The sequence below is a fragment of the Chamaea fasciata genome, unplaced genomic scaffold, assembly GCF_029207755.1.
Source record: "Chamaea fasciata isolate MVZ Bird 193981 ecotype frontalis unplaced genomic scaffold, bChaFas1.0.hap1 SCAF_3, whole genome shotgun sequence".
Classification (NCBI taxonomy): domain Eukaryota; kingdom Metazoa; phylum Chordata; class Aves; order Passeriformes; family Sylviidae; genus Chamaea; species Chamaea fasciata.
This window is the reverse complement of record NW_027094088.1, coordinates 102,378,830-102,397,475: the sequence shown is the minus strand read 5'-3', so window position 1 is coordinate 102,397,475 and position 18,646 is coordinate 102,378,830. Positions and strand designations below refer to the sequence as shown.

The 18,646-nt window shown below is 38.3% G+C and overlaps 1 long non-coding RNA gene across 1 annotated transcript; it reads left to right on the top strand.

The window, feature by feature from the left end:
- Nucleotides 1–1,626: 1,626 nt before the first annotated feature.
- Nucleotides 1,627–18,247, top strand: LOC136287858 (uncharacterized). Its single transcript, XR_010720392.1, has 3 exons — nt 1,627–1,696; nt 17,880–17,978; nt 18,093–18,247. It is a non-coding gene; the product is annotated as an uncharacterized lncRNA (long non-coding RNA).
- Nucleotides 18,248–18,646: the final 399 nt, after the last annotated feature.

The following is an 18,646-nucleotide window of genomic DNA, read 5'->3' as shown; positions in this document are numbered from 1 at the left end:
AGGGCAATACCCCAAACAGAACACAAAGTCCTTTTCATGTTAAATTTTCGTTGGTTTTCGGCTTCTTAGGTTTCTAGTTTCCTATGCTGTTAGTAATACTGCTGTCATGGCTGACAAGTTAAAACAGAGATCGTTAATAGCAGTAATCAATGTGAGCTTGGCAGCTCTGTGTCCTGAATGAATTCGGAGGTGCCCTGTGAAAAGCATTTCACAGATGCCTGTGAAGGGAAGGTCTTTACAGAGAAGAGCTTTCGCTTTAATTAAGCAAAGCAGATGGTGCTGGAAGGGAAACAAAGGCACACAGAGGTGAAGCATCTTGCTCACAGCTGATGAGTGACAGGTCTCAAACAGTTATTCCCAAATTGTTAGAATTCTGAAGGAATGCCAGTCATCAGCAAAAATGATGGTGCACCTTTAGCATTCAGTTTAAAACACCGTGTATAAGACGTGTGCCTACAGGTCAGAGGTGATGATGTGGAGCACCACCAGCCCACAGGCAGCTGTTCAGGAGTCTCTGTGTCAGATCTACAACAATACTCCTGTTTCTGCATGTAGGAGTTGAACACTGAGGAAAGTTTCACTCTTCTGTCACAGCATTCAGGACGGTGTTGGCAGATTTCAGTAATTCAGCAGAAATATTGGGAAGCCTCATGTAGTAGTCTCATTTATGTGCTGGGTAATGTAATGAGAAAAGTAAGGTTAAAAAAAATTGTAAATAAAATCCTGTATTAAAGATGCCACAGATGATCATCTGCAGCATTCTTCCTCTTTGCTCTCCCACGAGGTGTTTTTGTGATGCTTCCATTTTTTCTGCAGGTTGTGCTGCTTCAAACTTTCCTGCTAGTTGTTCACCATGTGAGTCCCAGAAATGAGGAATCTGTTTCTGTTATTGCAGTGTTTGAATCAGTTAAATCCAAGACACTAATACTTCTACTTTTAGTTTGCAGCAGCAATAGATACCCAATATGTTCACCTGAGATAAATCTGCTGAATATGTAAAAAGCATATCTTGTGCATCATCTAAACCATTCCTTTATGCGTGTAGAAGAAATGGATCATCTGTGCTTTCAGGCAGCACCCTTTAGCAGTAGGTAGGGAATGATCTTCTAAGAAGGAAAAGCTATTTCCTTTGAGCATTCAAATCTCTGAACTGATTTTTCTTCCACTTCAATGTAAACCCATTGCCTTTGCTTCGGTGTGTTGCAGCTGCACAACCGAGAAGAAGGTCAAATTCTTTGAAGTGATATAACCTGAATTACAAAACAGGTCTGGAAGAGATAGTGGGTGGAAAGAACACAAGCCAGGGCTGATCTCTGCACAAGCTACAGCTGCTGTCAGTATTTGTACTGCTGGTCTCTGATAATTAGCTGCTACGTGAAATAAAATGTCTGGTGTGCCCCAGGTAACTGTTGTTGTTGTGAGAAACTAGCAAAGATAATGATATCTGCTTCCTGCGATCGTTTCTGGTGTTCCCTCGTTCCCATCACTCACCTTTGGTAATCACCAGGAAATCTCCTGGGATTCATTCCTCACCCTTGGCCCGGGGTGCCTTGCCCCGAGGGGCAGGGCATGGGGGGAGGCAGTGCCTGCCCATTTCCTGGCACTTGTAGAGACTTCAGATGGAGTGGGAGAGGGAGGAGAAAATACGTCCTGGAGCAGAAACAGTTGGCAAGACGTCATGAGTAGGAAATGAGAGGTAGGAATTAAAAGCTAGATCATAGAGCTGCAAATGATTGTAATGTGTTCTCTCCTCAAAAAAGCTACAAAAAAAGTTTGTCATTGATTATCTTTTTTCAATTTGGAATATGGGACTCCAATGCTTAAGTGTCCATGCTTTCCGGGCAGTGAAAGCAGAGGCAAAGGGCTTCCTCTAAGATCTAAAATACCTGGGGCTTGGGGCCTGCTGCAGTTTCACTGCTTCATACACAGATGCTGCCTGGTTCTGGTACAGCTATTCAGGCATCTCTCCACTCCAGGTAAAGTCCTGCCCTATTGGCCCATGTGAGCCTTGAAAGGACTCACAGATCCTTGTGTTAGCCCACTCAAAATGAATTACACCCATAATGAAGATGATTTCTTATGTCATTTAGCTACACAACATCTGAAATTAATTTTGTGAGAGCAAGGAAGTTTTTCACATTGGGCTTCAGGGGCTGAAGCCCTGTGACTGTTACCTATCAGAGGCAAATTAGGACAGCATCAAAGATAAAAGAGTTTGTTGAAATGAGAAAATGTTCTGCTTAAGAACAGGAGCAAACATTCAGTTTGGTGGGAGACATCTCACACTGTTGTACCTGATTTAAGTTAGGCTTCTTTTGGAGAAGGGAAATGTTCAAGCCTGCAGCAATCAGTGAGGGCCAGCATATACCTCAGGTTGTTCACCTGTTTTCAAATGAGGTTATTTCTTGTCCTCTACAAGTACTGAGTATCTTAAATCAGACACCTAATTTTGAAGGGTGAGGTGGGTATTATCTTGTAGAAGAGACAAAGTTCTCATGAACGGAGTGTGTCAGATGCAGTAGCAAAAATATACAAGACAGTGAGAGCTTATTAATTTAACACAATAGATGAAGCACAAAACCACATTACAATTTTTTCTCTGATATACACACACACACTCACTAAACCTTTCCACTACCTACTTTTTTTAATTATTATTATTTTTTTTAAAGCTTCATTTGCCTCCTAAGGTCAGGAGTTTCATTAGGTTCCATTTAACTGAATGGGCAGCTGAGCCAGGTTCTACCTTGGTGCCTTTGAACTCTGACAACAAGATATAGGGATGGATGGGTCAGTGGTGACAGAAGTAAAGCACTTCACCCACCTACATCCCTAAAATTTGGGATTTTACTCATATGACCGTTTCTTTGAAATAAGTCTCCATACGTACACTCATGATGAAAGAAAAAAAAATCATTGCTGAAAGCAGAAAAGTAACACAGAAAACAGTTTAAAGTTATAAGTATGTGTTGCACTATGTTGAGTGTCAGCCTGTAAAATGGAAGCTATTACTTCCTGGGGAAAACAATCCAAAATACAAATATTCCATGATATAGAGAAGTCTGTGAAAGCAAGGGCAATATTGATGAACTAAGGCTGGTAGAAGACAGGAAATTAAACTTAAGTTTACAGTGCATCCTAAAAAGACATCTGGGGCTCCATTCAAAAACTCGTCATTGCCTCACCAGAAAAAGACCAAGATTTGGTAGGGCTTTTGCTCAAATACTGTTTTTAGTTATTGACACATAGTTAGCAGATAAAAACATAAAAATGATAGAAATTATTGTGATAGAGAAGAAACTCTCAGGAAGAAAAAAAAAGGAAAAAAAAAGAAACACAATATGTAGTTTCTTTCTGCTGCACATTAACTGTGAATGTCTCACTGAACATCAGCTCCAAGACCTCTGGTCAGCCTGGATAGAGTATTAACTCTGGTGAAGAGAAGTGGACACTGAAACACTATTAATATTTGTCAGAAATACAATGTAGGGTGGAGTGAAACAACAAAAGAGAATGGAACAGCACAAGGAGTAAGTCTCAAAGAACAGATTCAGAGATCTGAATTATTTCCCAGATTTGCATAGACTTTCTATGATGTGGGCCAGAATCAACACATTTGTTTTTCTCAATTTCCTTCCTCTCTAAATAACTATGTTGTTGTCTGTTATTTTGCCTTCTAAGATTAGAAGTATGCTCAGTCTCTATCCGTGCTGCTTCCTATAATGAGACACGGTCTATACTACTGCTATGACTTCTACTGCTACTTAATCACTTTCCATGAGACAAGGGGTAATGTGGAAGACAGGAAATAAATGTGTTCTTGTGGGCCCCAGGGGTGCTGCAGGACCTGTTGCTACCTTTGTTTAAAGCTGAATTCAATGAAATACTGCAAAATTTGCTTTTAAGTGCCCTCTGGCTTAAGGAAATAGGAGACAAGACATGTGCTGACATTTCCATCCTAGGGAAATAACCGTGTGAGTATATCACTCTTTTCAAACACACACTTGCAAATACTCTCACAGTAATCTGGATTATGGAGTGCTAGCAATCAATCTCTGAAGATATTTTTTAAAATCATTAGAAAGTGTTATTTCAGGATAGAAGTAACCACTATTCTTTTTTTCAGTATTTTTGTTTATTTCACTATCAAAAGAAATCCTTAAAAATATCTCAGGTTGCCATATTTTTCTAGTTTTCACTTGCTGTCAAATCAGATTTAAGTGGAAGGCTGCTAGGTAGAAAAGCTAGTTGTAATTGATACACTATCAAGGAAAATTAATCAAAGCTCTTCTTCAGACTCCTGGATAAATTCTGCAAGTTTCCCTGTCAGTGGTCCCATCAGCAATTTAGCTCACAATCAAACATGTTAGAATAAAACTTCAGAGTTCCCTCATTTGCTGTCTTTGCCTTTCTTTCACTTCTGTCAGGATAAGAAGACAGAGCGAACCTCAGAACTCTTTTCTTTCAGAGGATGCTGTTTTAACATATGCTGCAACCTCCAAGGGAAAAAAACACCCATGTATGCATACACAGAAAAAACAAAAATACATCCTTCAGCTGTGCCCCAGATTCTTACTAAGGCACTAATTCCAGCTTTAATCTGGCTCACATTATTTTCCTGAGCATTCAAACTTTGACAATGAAGCCATTTATAGAGTAAGCAGATTTATTTTTTCACTAAGCACACTGGGGTCTATGGTCTGTACACTTTGAGCAAGCCTAGAAACAACAGTGGAAGAAAATACTAGATTAATAGGTTATGCTTCAGAATTTTATGTCAACAAATAGCTTCTACTTTTCTAGCTATGCTACCTGTCTTTCCCTGTCAGCTGTCAATGGCTTGCTTCTTTTTAATGAATGCTAGGCCCTCCAAAGTTCCCCCAGACACACATACATCAAGAAAAATGCTGAGATTTGTCAATTCCCCTAACATCCATTTAGGATTATTGTCAACATTTATAAATCTATAAGCAAAACATTCCCTTGAGGCTGATTCTTTTTGACAGTTAGTTGAGGTAGGTCACCCAGCAGGGAAAATCTTGTTGGTGTATAGCAAGGATGTGCTGCCTTTAATGTCTTCTTTTTATCAGTGATCTTTGAGTCATTTGACTGCTTCTAGAGTAGGATTTATCATTTCTGTGTGTGTTAACCCCCTTGATTTTGTAATGATGTTTGTGCATTTATATAGATTTGGTCTGTATTTGGCATGGAAATGAACTAAGGAAAGGCATAAAAACCTCTGTCCTTAAGAGTAAAAATGGGATTTTTTATTATTATATTTTGCTAAGGCTCCTGAATAAGTTCTTAGCTTGCTGTCTGCTTTTTGATTACATCTTGCATTGCAACCCAAGACACTTGCTCAGTTAAAAAAAGAAATATCAAGTAGCTCAGAAATTTAGTTTAAGTTTCCTCAGAAATTTTTCAGTTCTTGTAAAAAGGGAAGGGAAAGTACTACTCTTATGCAGCATTAAGGAAAGCAAGTACACATGGAGGAAACTGATACTGTCAGGCCATCAGTTAAGGGGGGTGATATTTGTATTTTAGATCTAATATTAGAAATTAAGCAAAAAGGATCCCTAATGTACATCAGAATTATTCTCAGAGATGGCTATCTCAACTTTTTTAATTGCTCAGACATTTACTAATTTACTAGGTAAATAGGAAAGTCTCATGGCATTTTAGTCAATGAAACAACTTGCTTATTAACAAATATCCTTGGGAAGTCCATTCAAGTTCTATACATAGGTCTATAGGTAGAAGCAATGCTAGGAAATGAATTCAAAATCTTTCCAACATCCCTGAACACACTGGTCAATGCAAAGTATCTAGGAAGAAGTTGAAAGAAAAGTGAGAATTCCCACTGCGTGGAGGAGTCCAGGACAGTACAAAGCTTCAGAATATAAATGGGTTTGTAATGGTTGAAGTCCAAAGTTCATTCAGCTCAGTGGTCTACCCGCCACAGGAGGAGGAATATAAAGACCAGGCAGGGCAGAATAATTTCTCATTTGCATATGCTCCAGGCCCCCACAACCTAAGGCTGACAGACTTCCTGAGCTGGATGTAGGGGTGTTACAGTTCATTCCTCATGTGAGGAGCTGTGTAGCTCAGTTTTGAGCCCCTGTAAACTGTTACCTTCAGTGTCCTGAGTTTGATTTCACATTAAGCAGAATTGTGTGAATTGTCACTTTGTGAACCTACCATCTACTTGCTTACCTAGTTCCTGGGGATTCTCAATGAACCTGATATATTTGTTTTTAAGGAATCTTAAGACCGGCTAAAGGAGAATGGTGCATTAGTCCATAGACTGCAAAAAAACATGCAGGATTAAACAAACAAATTGCAACAAAATAGAAGAATAAAAGCACTTGAAGCTTTTATCTCCATCTGAATGCTTGTTATTAGGAAAAGCAAGTGCCACACCTACTAAGTTAAAATGGTTTTGAAAGTTTGCTGAGTTGGGAAAGGAAAAGCAAAAGGTTCAGACACTCAATTCAGTGAAGTGAATGGGGGGTACATCTGCTTCTTCTCCTGTTAGGATGGGCACACTTTTGAATCCTAGTTCAGAAGTGGTTGGCCCATGTACCTGTAATTTTCCTACCCATCCAGGTTGGTCTTTAAGGATTTAGATAGTTGCTCAGCCTTTCAGAAAATGAATGAATGCCAGAAAAGAGAAGTTATGTGCAATCAGCAAAGCTTGATTAAGAATACAGACAGAACTGAAGTCAGTATGTGATTTTTCACATGTGAAATATGCAATTTGACTTCAGCATTTCTTACCAATGGTTGCAAGTGAACATAACACCAACTGTGAGAAATGCCTGGTTACTAGAGATAAGGAAGCTACCAAACCCAGTGATATAAGAGGAATTTAATGAGACCTCATATTTGATTGTGAGGCAGCAGGGTTTGAGTAATAGTAGACCTTCTCTGCTTCATCCAACTAATTAAAATTTGTGCCAAAGGCAAACGACTATCAATGACATGGAAGGCATCAGTGAGGAAAGCTGGACTACAGTGGAGAAAATTGCAATATTTGATTATGACACTAGCAGAATTTAGTCTTTGTGATGGAGTTTAGTGCCATTTCCATAGGGAAGTTCAGGGGTACCCATGTGAAGTGCTCAGGCAGCACGTTTGTGTCTCTGTAGCAGAGAGAAGGGAATTGGAGCAGAAAGTGAGGGAAAGAGACTTCAGAGCATGGAGGAAAAGAGAAACCTTCGAGTTCAGAGAAGGAAAGCAAAGAGAAAGGCATGAAGAAAAATGACCCATGAAAGGTTAGACCTCACAAAGAAAAAGATCGTGTGTATGGCGATCAGGGGAGCAGAAAGTCCTCCTAGGTTGACTAAGCAGAGACAGTTTAAAGGCATTCAGTCATACTAGTGATTATTAGTCCTTTGAAACCTATTAATCCTATTATGAGGCTGTGGAGTAATTTTAGAATTTAAACAGGTAAGCAACTGTATTTAAACTTTGTTGCCATGTATTTTCTTTTGCCTTTTTTATTTCATTTCCATGTTTCTTTATTTATAATTTAATTTTCTTTTTTTCTTTCTCCTTTGCAATTTTTCTTTTCTGTCTTCTTGTTTCCTTACCTCTCCTGTTTCTTCCTACATTTTATTCATCCAAAGATTAAAGGGGAAAGGCTGTGTGACCTTTACTACCAGCATTCCTCACATTAGGAGAATGGGGAGGCAAAATAAAGCTCCTGGAATCTTTCAAGCAAAGCAGAGTATTATTGCATACACAGTAAAATCGTTCATAAAATGACTTTAGAAAGAATACAGTAAACACCAGTATAAGCAGCAAAGTTTGGCCTCAGCCCACAAACTCTGCCAGGCAGTTGAATACTCATCAGGCAAAATGGCAACATAGCCAAACAGCTGTGTGTTCCTCAGAAGAGCATGCAGAAACACATGGTCTTACAAGAAAAAGGGGCCTTTCTCTTTAGGCTTACAGGCATTCTGCATAACAGTCAAATGTTCACTCTTTCCTTAAGATGTCTGTAGCTGGAGAACCCTTGTTTCATGGACTCTGTTTTAGGTAGTTAATATATAGGTACTTAATATTTTAGTTAATATTCACATGTTATATTGAATTTGTAGTTGCTCTCTAAATTGTAGTGAGGGACACTTTGCCAGCCTGGGCACGTCCCATTCTCTGACTCCCCTAGCTGTTGCCACACATTTGTCATCAGCGCAGAATGATCCTTCCCTGGGCAACAGCCACTGAATTTCATTCATGTTTGCTTCCAGTTCGGAGGCTAAAGTCATAAAGACACATAGGAAATTGTTCTGGATCAATTTTAGTCCATGTATATATAAATAGTCAGTAGCTTGCACACCACTTTATAAATCATAGCTAGTTCAGCAAAGATATTCACACCAAAGAGTGGGGGTGCTGTGAAATGCAGGAACACTGTGATCTGCTGGCATGAGGGGCAGCTTGCCAAGTTATACAGGATCTCCAGGATCTGAGGGGATGGTTGAGCCAAGCTGTTCGTGGTCAGTTTGATGTAAGGGGAAGCTGTGAGAGGCTCAGGAGAACTTCCCTCTCAATCTGCAAAAAAATACGCAGCCACAGGGTTGCAAAACCAGCAAAGCAGCATTGGTGGAATTCACAAAGGGCAAAGCACTATTCTCCATAGCATGCATATTTATTTTGATGTGGTTGTCTGCGGGCAGCAGTGTATGAAATCAACCACACACCTGACACATTATGGCAACTTTGCTGCAGTCTGGCAAGGGGCAGAGACCTGAGAGCAAACACAGAAAGCCTTGCTGTCCTCAATGTTCCTTCTTATCGCTAGGTGTAAATGACAACAGGAGCCAAGCAGTCAAGCAGTTGTATTAACAGTCTTGCTGTAAATTCTGGGGAATCCTTTCCCCATCCACTTTTTTCTGGTTTTTATTCCATTTTTTTTTTTTTTTTCATCCTTCTGGTGAGCTAATTAGGGTAAGAATCATCTCTTTCTCAGAGCCTGGTATTTTTGGGAAGGATCAATGTGAAACACGTGTGACACTTTCCCCATGCTAAAGAATGCCTATGAAGCACATGTATGGCTGAGCACAGGTAAGTTCATACCTGCTTATCACCAATGTCTATAGTGCAGAAAATGCAGACAATGGATAAGTATGAGTCAGGCCATGCTACTTGCATTCCCAAGACCTCATTAGCCACAAGAGCCATTTGTTTGTATTAATTCATTAATCAATTTCTAGTTTAAAATACTGTTTCAGAGGGGAAAAATAATTTTTTCTACACCGCTTACTCTTACGTGTTCAACACTTAAGGAGGACAGAATTCAGATTTCATTTTTTTACACCTAAAATTCCCATCTTCTAACTACATGAGTTTTGGATTTTGCCATAGTAATAGGCTATCTCAGCTCTTCTACATGTGTTAATACTTTTCATATGAGAAAGAAGGCACATTTCTAACACAGAGTGGTTAGCCATTGGAACGGACTCCTAGTAGATTCTATATTTCCTGGCCTTATCAAATAAAGGCTACACACCTTGCCAAAAGTTGTGCGATATTCAGGTACATGTTATTGGTCTCTACAGTATTAAGTAGAAAATATTATTTGACTAGATACATAGAATGGCCCAGGTTGGAAGGGAACATAAGGGATCATCTTGTTCCAACCCCCACATCACGGGTAGGGACACCTTCCAGTAGACCAAGTGGCTCATCCAGCATGGGCTTGAATGCTTCCAGGGGAGGGACATCCACATCCACAACGTCTCTGAGAATCCTGTTCCAGTGCCTCACCACCCTTGTGGCAAAGATTTTCCTCCTAATTCTAACCTAAACTTACCCGCTTTCAATAGCCTCCACATTCTTAAAATTGATGAGTGTATGAAATCAGGATTTGAACACAAGAAAGAAAAGATTCCTTTATAGCCTGAATTCTGCACATGATTTCTATATAGCATGTGAGACAATACAATCTGCTAGCTGCTTCTTGAAGAGATTTTTTTTTGTTTGTTTTTGCTTTTGTTTTTGCAAGAAATGTGTTGTAAAATAGTACAAATTTCAGCAAACATGAAAAGGGGAAAAATAGGAGAAACTTGCAATTTGATTATAATTATTGAAGTCAATGATAATCACTAGATAATGGGCACTAAATATTTTTATAAAAATAAGTGATCCTTTATTATTTAGCTAAAGGAGGATTTAACATTTTATTACTGAAATTTATCATAAGTATTTCTCAATTGTATGTTAGTGTTTAAATATTTATGGAAGGAAAAGAGCTCTAATGCAAGAAATTGAGATTGTACTTAACGCCCTCACACAGGATGTTTGGGATCTGATTTTAAATATCCGCTCCAAGTCAGATGGTTAAAAAACCTTTGAAAGCTAAATATTTGATTTTCTTATATTTCTAAACCAGGAAAGAAATTATTATTTTAATAAGCAAAAATTATTTCTGTCCCTTGTTTGTCATAAAAAATTCATAACAAAATCAAAGTATTTAATTTCACAATTGGAATTTGGAATTTTGTTTGGTTGACTTAAGTATCATGTAGCTACTATTTTTCTTTGCTGTAGAAGTATCTATTTAAAAAAAGAATCTGTTTTACTCTACTTGCTATATTTTATTGTCAAAATAATGATCAAACTAAATGATCAAGCTTAGCCCAGCATCTGTTCTCTGACAGTGGCCAATGCTTCAGACAAAGGTACAAGAAAATCAATGGTCGATTATGCCACAACCCTCCCAAAGTGAAAGATTTTTTTCCCCTCTCATTCTTATTAGTTAGTAGCAAGCAGTAGCATGCTGTTTATGTCCCTTATATATATATGTGCACATGTATATATGTATATATATAGATATATATCCATATATATATATTACATATCTTGTCTGATGCATCTGTGAGGTTCCTAGTCGCCATTCAGAACTTTACACTCTGTTAAAAACCTTTTATACATCCAATGTTGACATGTGGCAATGAGGTCCACAGACAATTTATATATGCTGAAACCAAAGTATTTCCCCTTTATCAAAGAAAGAAATGTAGCATTTCAATATAAGTGCACTTCCTTTTTGTTTTTAACATGTAGTAAGAACATTGAGAAAATACACTGTTGGCAGAGGCAGTAGTGGTCAGTTTGGATTTGATTTAGACCTTTGTTCCTGATTTAGGAGGCTTTAGCCATTACTGGACTGGAAATACAGGTTCTCACTAACTTTTTGGGTGTTTTCTATACCACAATCACTCCGTTTCTGTTAAATGATATAAATTTAAGGTCCAGACAGCAATGAGCAAGAAGGTGATGCAAAAAAACCACGTTATAAACCTTAGAGAAGAGGGAATTAATTAAACTTGGGTTCCCTGTTCTCTGTGAGCATCACTAGGTCATGCTGTGAAGAGAAAACTGGAGGAAAAGCTAATTATGAATATATTAGTATTTGTAACTCTTATTTATACCTTAAATTTTGAACAATACTAAAGCCACATTTTTATTGTATTTCAAGCAACACATATAATTTCCATCATTAAATGGAAATATTAACATACATCTACTGTACAAAGTTAGTAATAATGTATATTTTCAAGGTGTGATTCTCACAGAGCAGGAGAGCACAGATGAAGGGTGTACTTTCAATACACAGTATGATCAATGGCATAATAATTGATACTATTTTCTTGTGTGTTCTTCCATGCATAATCTTTACTGGTACTCAGGTGTCTTTATAGTCTCAGAAGAGCTGAGAAGCAATTTGGGAGTCTCAGGTTTGTAGGAGGTACTTTCTAGGCACAAACAGGAAGAAGATTTGTATTCTCATGGGTCTCTCAAAGGGAACATTGTGTAACATTTTGAAAGGCCACACTTTTCCTCTCTTCAGATGATTTTATTTTGTGGGGCTTTTTTGGGTGTGAAAAGAGAGGAAATGTCTAAATAGTTAAACTGACTAGATACAGAGAGACATATTTCTAGGCTCTGGATCACATTTTAGATAGCTAAATAGAGGACCAGATTCATAAAAATCTTGCATCTGTTGTGTCCTGCTAAGACCAGTCTGCTGGGAAAAATGGCAGCTGCTGCATGCCAAGCCCTTTCTAGAACCTGGTCTGCGTGCCACACCAGTTTCAGTTCTCCTCCTATATGGTCAATTAATGAGTTCATTTTCCCTGGTATTTGTGGGGCCCTTTGGCATGTCACTGAGTGAGAAAAGAAACATTTCCTAAGAGTAATTACAATAATCACTGACAATGACTTAGGAATGGCAATACTACTTGGACTAACTTTGAATGTACTGTTCACACCACTGAGTTGTTGAGGTCTGGAACTCTTAGACAACCTTTTGCTGGTTCCCAGCTTCCAAATCTGAATGTTGCCTCCTGTGTTAAAGGAGTATGAATTGAAATTGATATGAAATTGATGCACATAAAACTGGACCTTTTTCATAAAGGAGCCACATAAAGCAGATTTTTCACCTTCCTCTGAGGAAAGCAGAGCTCTTCTGAGCTCTGCACTTAAGCTTCATAAAGGAGGGGCCTAGCCACCATCAGTGGATTCCTGTTACAGTAGGATTAGACCAAAAGCTACTACAAAAGATTCAGCATATAATGATATGCCTGATGCTTTCACTTTTGATACCTTAAAAGCTGTTTTTGCATTATATTCTGCTGGCTCCATTGCACACTCTGGGGCATTAGGGTAAGTGAACATGCAAGGAAAAGGAAAATCAATCTCCAGCCACAGATAATGGAACTACTGGTGCAGATGGTCACTAAACACCAGTGGTTTATAGACCTCACTCGAGGGCTTGAGTTGCTCAGATGATTCCCTGTGGAAAAGAAGGAGAAAACTTATAAAAAATTGTGGAATATCCTTCTCCTTGGGATCATATGTATTTCATTGCACTGACTTTTTTAGCATTTGATTGTAGCCTGCTCTGCACTCACAGTTTGATGGAAAATCAGGAGGGTCTCCGTTCTGTTTGTTTTAATGCCACATTCAATCACTGCTTCTTTTGGGTCTCAGATACCACAGTTCATGATGGAAAATGTCAAACACAGAGACAATGTCCATGATGATGGATTGCAATGTTGTGTGAGTTACACAGGAGAGCGCCATTGTGTGCAGTTTTTCATGTAATTAGCCAGGAAACAGATCTTGTTGGGTGCATACAGCCTTTGGAAACAGAATTTTTATCCTTGCAACTGACCCTGACCAGAGGTATCACCAAGGTTTTACAGTTGCAGTTAAACACTGCAACAATAAATGCTGATGTTTTTACATATAGGAAAAAGATCAGAACTTAATGAGCAGCACTCTGTATGGTTTAAACAAGTGAAATACATATTTCAGAAAAACAGGCAAATTTAAAAACATGTTTCCACTTCCCCACTTAGCCAGTCTGATAATTTGAGTTCTTAAGAATAAAATTCAATATCCAAATTCCTTTGGGTTTCCAGTGACTTTTTCTTTACTCAGGCATATTTATATATTAATGAATCTAAGGTTTTCCACCTGATTTTTAGAATGGCATTTTCAAAACCACTTAGTTATTTCATGAATAGAAGCGCTGTCTCTTCTGTAGTGAACCCAGCTTCTGGGTTTTTTCCCTGGGTGAAAGGGGGGAAGAAGGATAAGAACATGAGTAGGATTTAAAGAAAGAATAGGAAGACATAATCAGAGGACATATTTCTGCAGATTTTGTAGATTTTAAATTTCTCTTAAATTTTGAAAAGTTTTCATTCTTTTTACAGTTTTTCCAACCATCACTACATGTATTTTTACACCCAGTGGACATGGAAGTAACTCATTGATAACAGGAATAGCTGAATAAAATGTAGTATAAGTACATTTTCCTGGTTAAAATCAATGAAATTCTCTATATTTTGTCATACCATGTGATGCATTAATGAGGACCAGAACAATAGTTACAGAGCTATGCTAATTTGTATTTTCAACTTTGTGTGGGATTTCCTTGGAAACAAAAGTATTTGCTAAATTATTTTACTGCTTGCTATGCATTTTTCATTTATTTTAATATTTAGGCTTCTTTAATTTTTACAGACTTTTAGAATTAAATTATGGGTTTTTGTATGTATTCTGCATGTTTTTTCTTTAATGGTTCTTAAAATTAAAATATTCAAGAAGGAATTGATATATATTCTTTTCATTTTTTATTAAGAATTTGTTGATGCACAAGTCTTGTCAGGGTCTGGATAATTCAGCTTGTCAATTTTGGAAAACTTGTCTGTTTTTTTGGGGGTTTTTTGTCTTCTGACTTTAGGGTTTTTTGAGCATCATTTTACACACATTAATACAAACCTGTGTTCAAATACATCTGTAGGGAAGAAATCTCACAAGATTTCAGTAGGTTTTCCTACACAGGGGATAGAGAATGAGAGAGTTCTTCAGGGAGCATTCAGAAGTGTGGCTCTTTTCTCTTGCTCTCCTCTGTACTCAAAGTATTACTGCAAATCAAGAGAACCTAAAAAAAATCAATAGTCGTGGTCAGAAGCATAAAAAATATTTCTCACCAAAAGTAATAAAAGAAGCATAAATATTTTTAAAAGACACAAATCAGGGGAACATGGTGAAATTACATGTTCTGAAAATCAAATTATCTTAAAACAAAAGTCCAGGGAATATGACTAGGAACTTCTGTTTCCTGGAGTAAGAACAAAGATACATAAAGGACAGGAATTCAAACCAGAAAAACCAAAATGTATTTCCATGCAGCTTTGTGATTAAACAGTGGAATGTAGAAAGTAGATGAGACCAAGATCTTGGCCAGGTTAAAAAATGGATGTGCATTTATACAACTGCCAGGACCTCAATTAAGAAAAATTAATAGTTCCAGAAGTTTTTTTAAGCATTCTTAAACCTCTTAGAAGCCAGAATGTGGTGCTGCTGGGGCTGTCTTATTCCCTGTGTGCTGGCTACAGAATTTTCCTAAGCCTTACATGGCCACAGTTTTAGTCCTGATGGAAAAGGTGCACTGCCATAACCAAATATTCGTGGCACTGTGCCTGTGCTTAATTTCTAAATAAATACATAAAATTTTAGGTACTTGTATTTACTGAGATGTGAGCATTGGCCCCAACATAACACGAACCTCTTTGTACTTTGGATTCCTCCAGTTTCTCCTGTTGCAGTTTCTCACATGCTGCTACTTCACTTTAGAAATTTGAGGAAGGAAAGGAAACATCTGGAGCAAAGGCAGAGGGTAAAGAGGTTAACAACTGATGGAAAATAGTGTACTTACCTCCAGTTCAGTAGCAACTAGAACTCCCCTAGTTCTGTATTTCTTTCCACAGGAAAAACTCATACATATGATCACAAAACTCTCAGTGTTTGGTGTCAAAATGCCAAGCCTCTTTCTCTTTCTTGTAACAATCTGGATGTTAAATTTTATTCTGTATGTAGGACCCAGCTAAGTGATTCAAGGCAGACGCACCACTTAGTGAGTGGCAAAAGAATTCTGCTCCCTGTTTGAAGTGGGAGCTCAGCAGTCCCAGGAGTGCAAAGGCAATAAACTGGCAGAAACACTCTTTTTAACTGCAACCCCCAAAATTGGCAATGAGCCCTCTTAGTGGTCCAGTTGATAATATTAGTTAATAAAACAATACCAATTTATCAATTTATAATACTTCAAGACATCAATTTATAATGCTTATTATTGGGAGGACCTCTGTGATAGGTCTCAACTGGTATTTGATTTTGGTAGTGAGAACGAACTCCCCTTGTGTTAAGTAATTTTAGAGCTAAAAAATTTTCCTTTTTTTTTTCTGGAAACTATGCGATCACTTTGTCTTCAAGACACTGCTTTCTCTGCTTAGAGGAAGTTTTATATTGTCCTGTGTTCTTAAGATTCTTTGGAAGAGGTGAAAATGACAACATAGCATAATTTCAAATGGAGATGCCTTTTAGACAAACTAGAGTACATTATACACTCACTTTACCTCAGTTTTGATTCCAAAATACCCCTTCTTTTAGCACATTAACTTTGTCAGCCCTGTGTTTTGCTAAGGCAGTCAGGCTGCTCTGGATTTATATTCCCCTCTGAAATCAATAAAATAGTAATGAAGCAACAGTGGACACAGTCAGGGTCTTGCAACAGAGATTCAGACCCCATGCTGGGTTAATGTACTAAGAGATTTTGCAGCAGCTGGATTTTCATTTAATGAATTTCCTTTCTTTCCCCCCTTTTTTCTGAACACCTCCCCCCCCCACCACGACCACCATTTCAGTTTGCTGCTCTTGCTCGTGTGTGCTTGCTCCCTTTCATGTGACAGCAAGTTGAACTTTACCAGCTGTTGTAAAATAAGAGATGTGAGAAAGATTGTAGGGCCAGGAGGGGCGATGATGGGTGCTTCTGGCAGGGGGGCTGAGAGAAAACTCCCAGTTGTGTCCATCTGGAAGTCACTGCCTGTCAGCCTGCTGAGGTGTGTGGTACAAATGGTATCAACGTCCCAGTGCCAGCAGGGATGGAGGAAAAGTCCCATCAATATTTTTGCATCTCATGAAATGTCCTGGGACAAGTAATAAGGCTTATTACTACAATGCAAGAGTAGCAATCATTGCTACTATACCTGAGGTTGAATACAACCTTGTCTTCTCTCTCCTTGCCTGAAGTGACTTCAAAGTCTGTGAAAATATGGCTTCTTAGGCTTCTCAGGCTGAAAACCTCCAAACAAGGGTTGTGTCTTTAGGTGCATTTCATTTTGTTAGATATATTGGGGGTCAAAAAAAGTCAAAGAATTTATGATCTCGAATGACAATGAAAATTTCTATTTTGAGAAGTACCATTTCCTCCCTTGGAAAAGGAGAAGAAAAGAAAAATTCCTGTTTCCAGAAATACTCAGAAAGCTTCTGCTGTGTGATCTGCTACGACTGTGTTCTTGCCAGTTCTATTACATTTGCATGTTTTGTCCCTGTGTATGGAACATCTCTGAATGCTGGGTGTAATCTAAGGCCCAAGCACAGAGCAATCCTGTCTCCTGTGTGCAGGGACTCTGACACATCTGAGTGCATTTGGACGTGAAGTCGACACACCAGCCACCACATCTGCATTTGCACAGCAAATCCCACATTATTTGTGTTTGTTTTAGAGTCACCGGTGGTTGTCAGAGTCCTCTAGTAGATATTTCTTTTTTGCCTAAAAAATGGCAGGTGGAGATGCAGGGTTCACTTCTGAATTTTAGAAGTTGTCAAGCATTTGCTGAAACATTGGAAAAGATTGCTGGCTCTCAATGCCAAAGCATTTAGGCAGCACATGGGTGAGTGTAAAGTGTTTGGCAGTGTCTTTGCCTCTTCTTCTAAGCCTGTGTGCGCTGCTCACCTGGCTGGGAGAGCCCTGCTGCTCTGGGACCACCTGCACAAGCTCCTGACACTCAAATCCATCTTTGAAAATATGAAATATACTTCTCTCAAACCAGGTCTACCTTGGATATTCCCCGCACTCAAAACAGGTTGTTAAAGCTGACTGCTGACCTTAAAAATAGCTTTGAAAGCACAGCCCTAGTTCAGCTGTCCAGGGCATAAAAAGTGTGTGCTCTCTTAAATGGCCTATGAGTAACTTTCACATGGACCTATTTCTACCACCATAGAAAGAAATACTTCATTAGGATTCATTGTTGTCAAGCACACTCTCTTGTTTAATCATCATTGATGCTTTTTGTAGTCTTAAATTCCATTGTGTCATCTATTTTTGCATTTCTTTTTTCACATACACATTTGCAATGCAACACAGCAATCTGCACTGGATTGTTAGAGAGGATGGTGAAATCTCAGCACTGAATCTTTAATTCTCTCATATGGAATAGGACCAGAGAGAATTGAATTTGCAAAGTGGAGAGTCAAGGGATATAAATCATCTTCTAAAATTATCTCTTTCTTTCTACTTGCAGTAAAGGAAGTATTTCTGGCAACTAAGTTTTCTAAATATGACATGAATAGTAGACTGAGAGAGAGCCAGGAGAACAAAAATAGGTTGGTAAACTTACTAGGTAAGTACCTGTACTCACTGTTTTCTTGTTAAGTATTTACTCACCAGCTTATGTCAAACTAATTCCCTATCGGAGGCAGATGTTTAATGGGAGAAAAATATTTTTTTTCTCTAGGAAGTTCAGTGGTTACCTGGGAAGTAAAAGATCTGGATCTGACATCTTCTCTGCCCATCCTACTGTTCAGCTGGCCAGGATAACATCAGGGGGAAACACTAAGCTAAAGTGCATCTGACTGTAACACACAAAAAGGACTGTGTAGGGTGCTTTTCCTTATGCTGTTTATATTCGTTGAAATCTATTATATATTAAAATGAAAAATGCATAAAGAGTCTGTTGAGAAAGACAAGAGTCCCTCTTCTTTTCTCTAGGTCAAAGTAGAGGAACCAGAATAATCTCTTGGGCTCACAGTGGACTATTCACCAGTGTGTAAATTCAAAACAGTTTCTGGGGAGTTACTTTTTATGATTGCATTTAACTACATGTAATTTTATTTCATTTGTGTCTCCCTACATATGTATGCAACACTGGAATGCAACAGGAATAAGTTTTTAAAGTAGGAAAGGTAAATGACAGCTTGAGAAAAGTTAAATCCTGCCCAAATATATCCAAACCTGTAAGATTATAGATACCTTGTCTCTGAATTCTACTTTTGCCACAGTCTGATGATA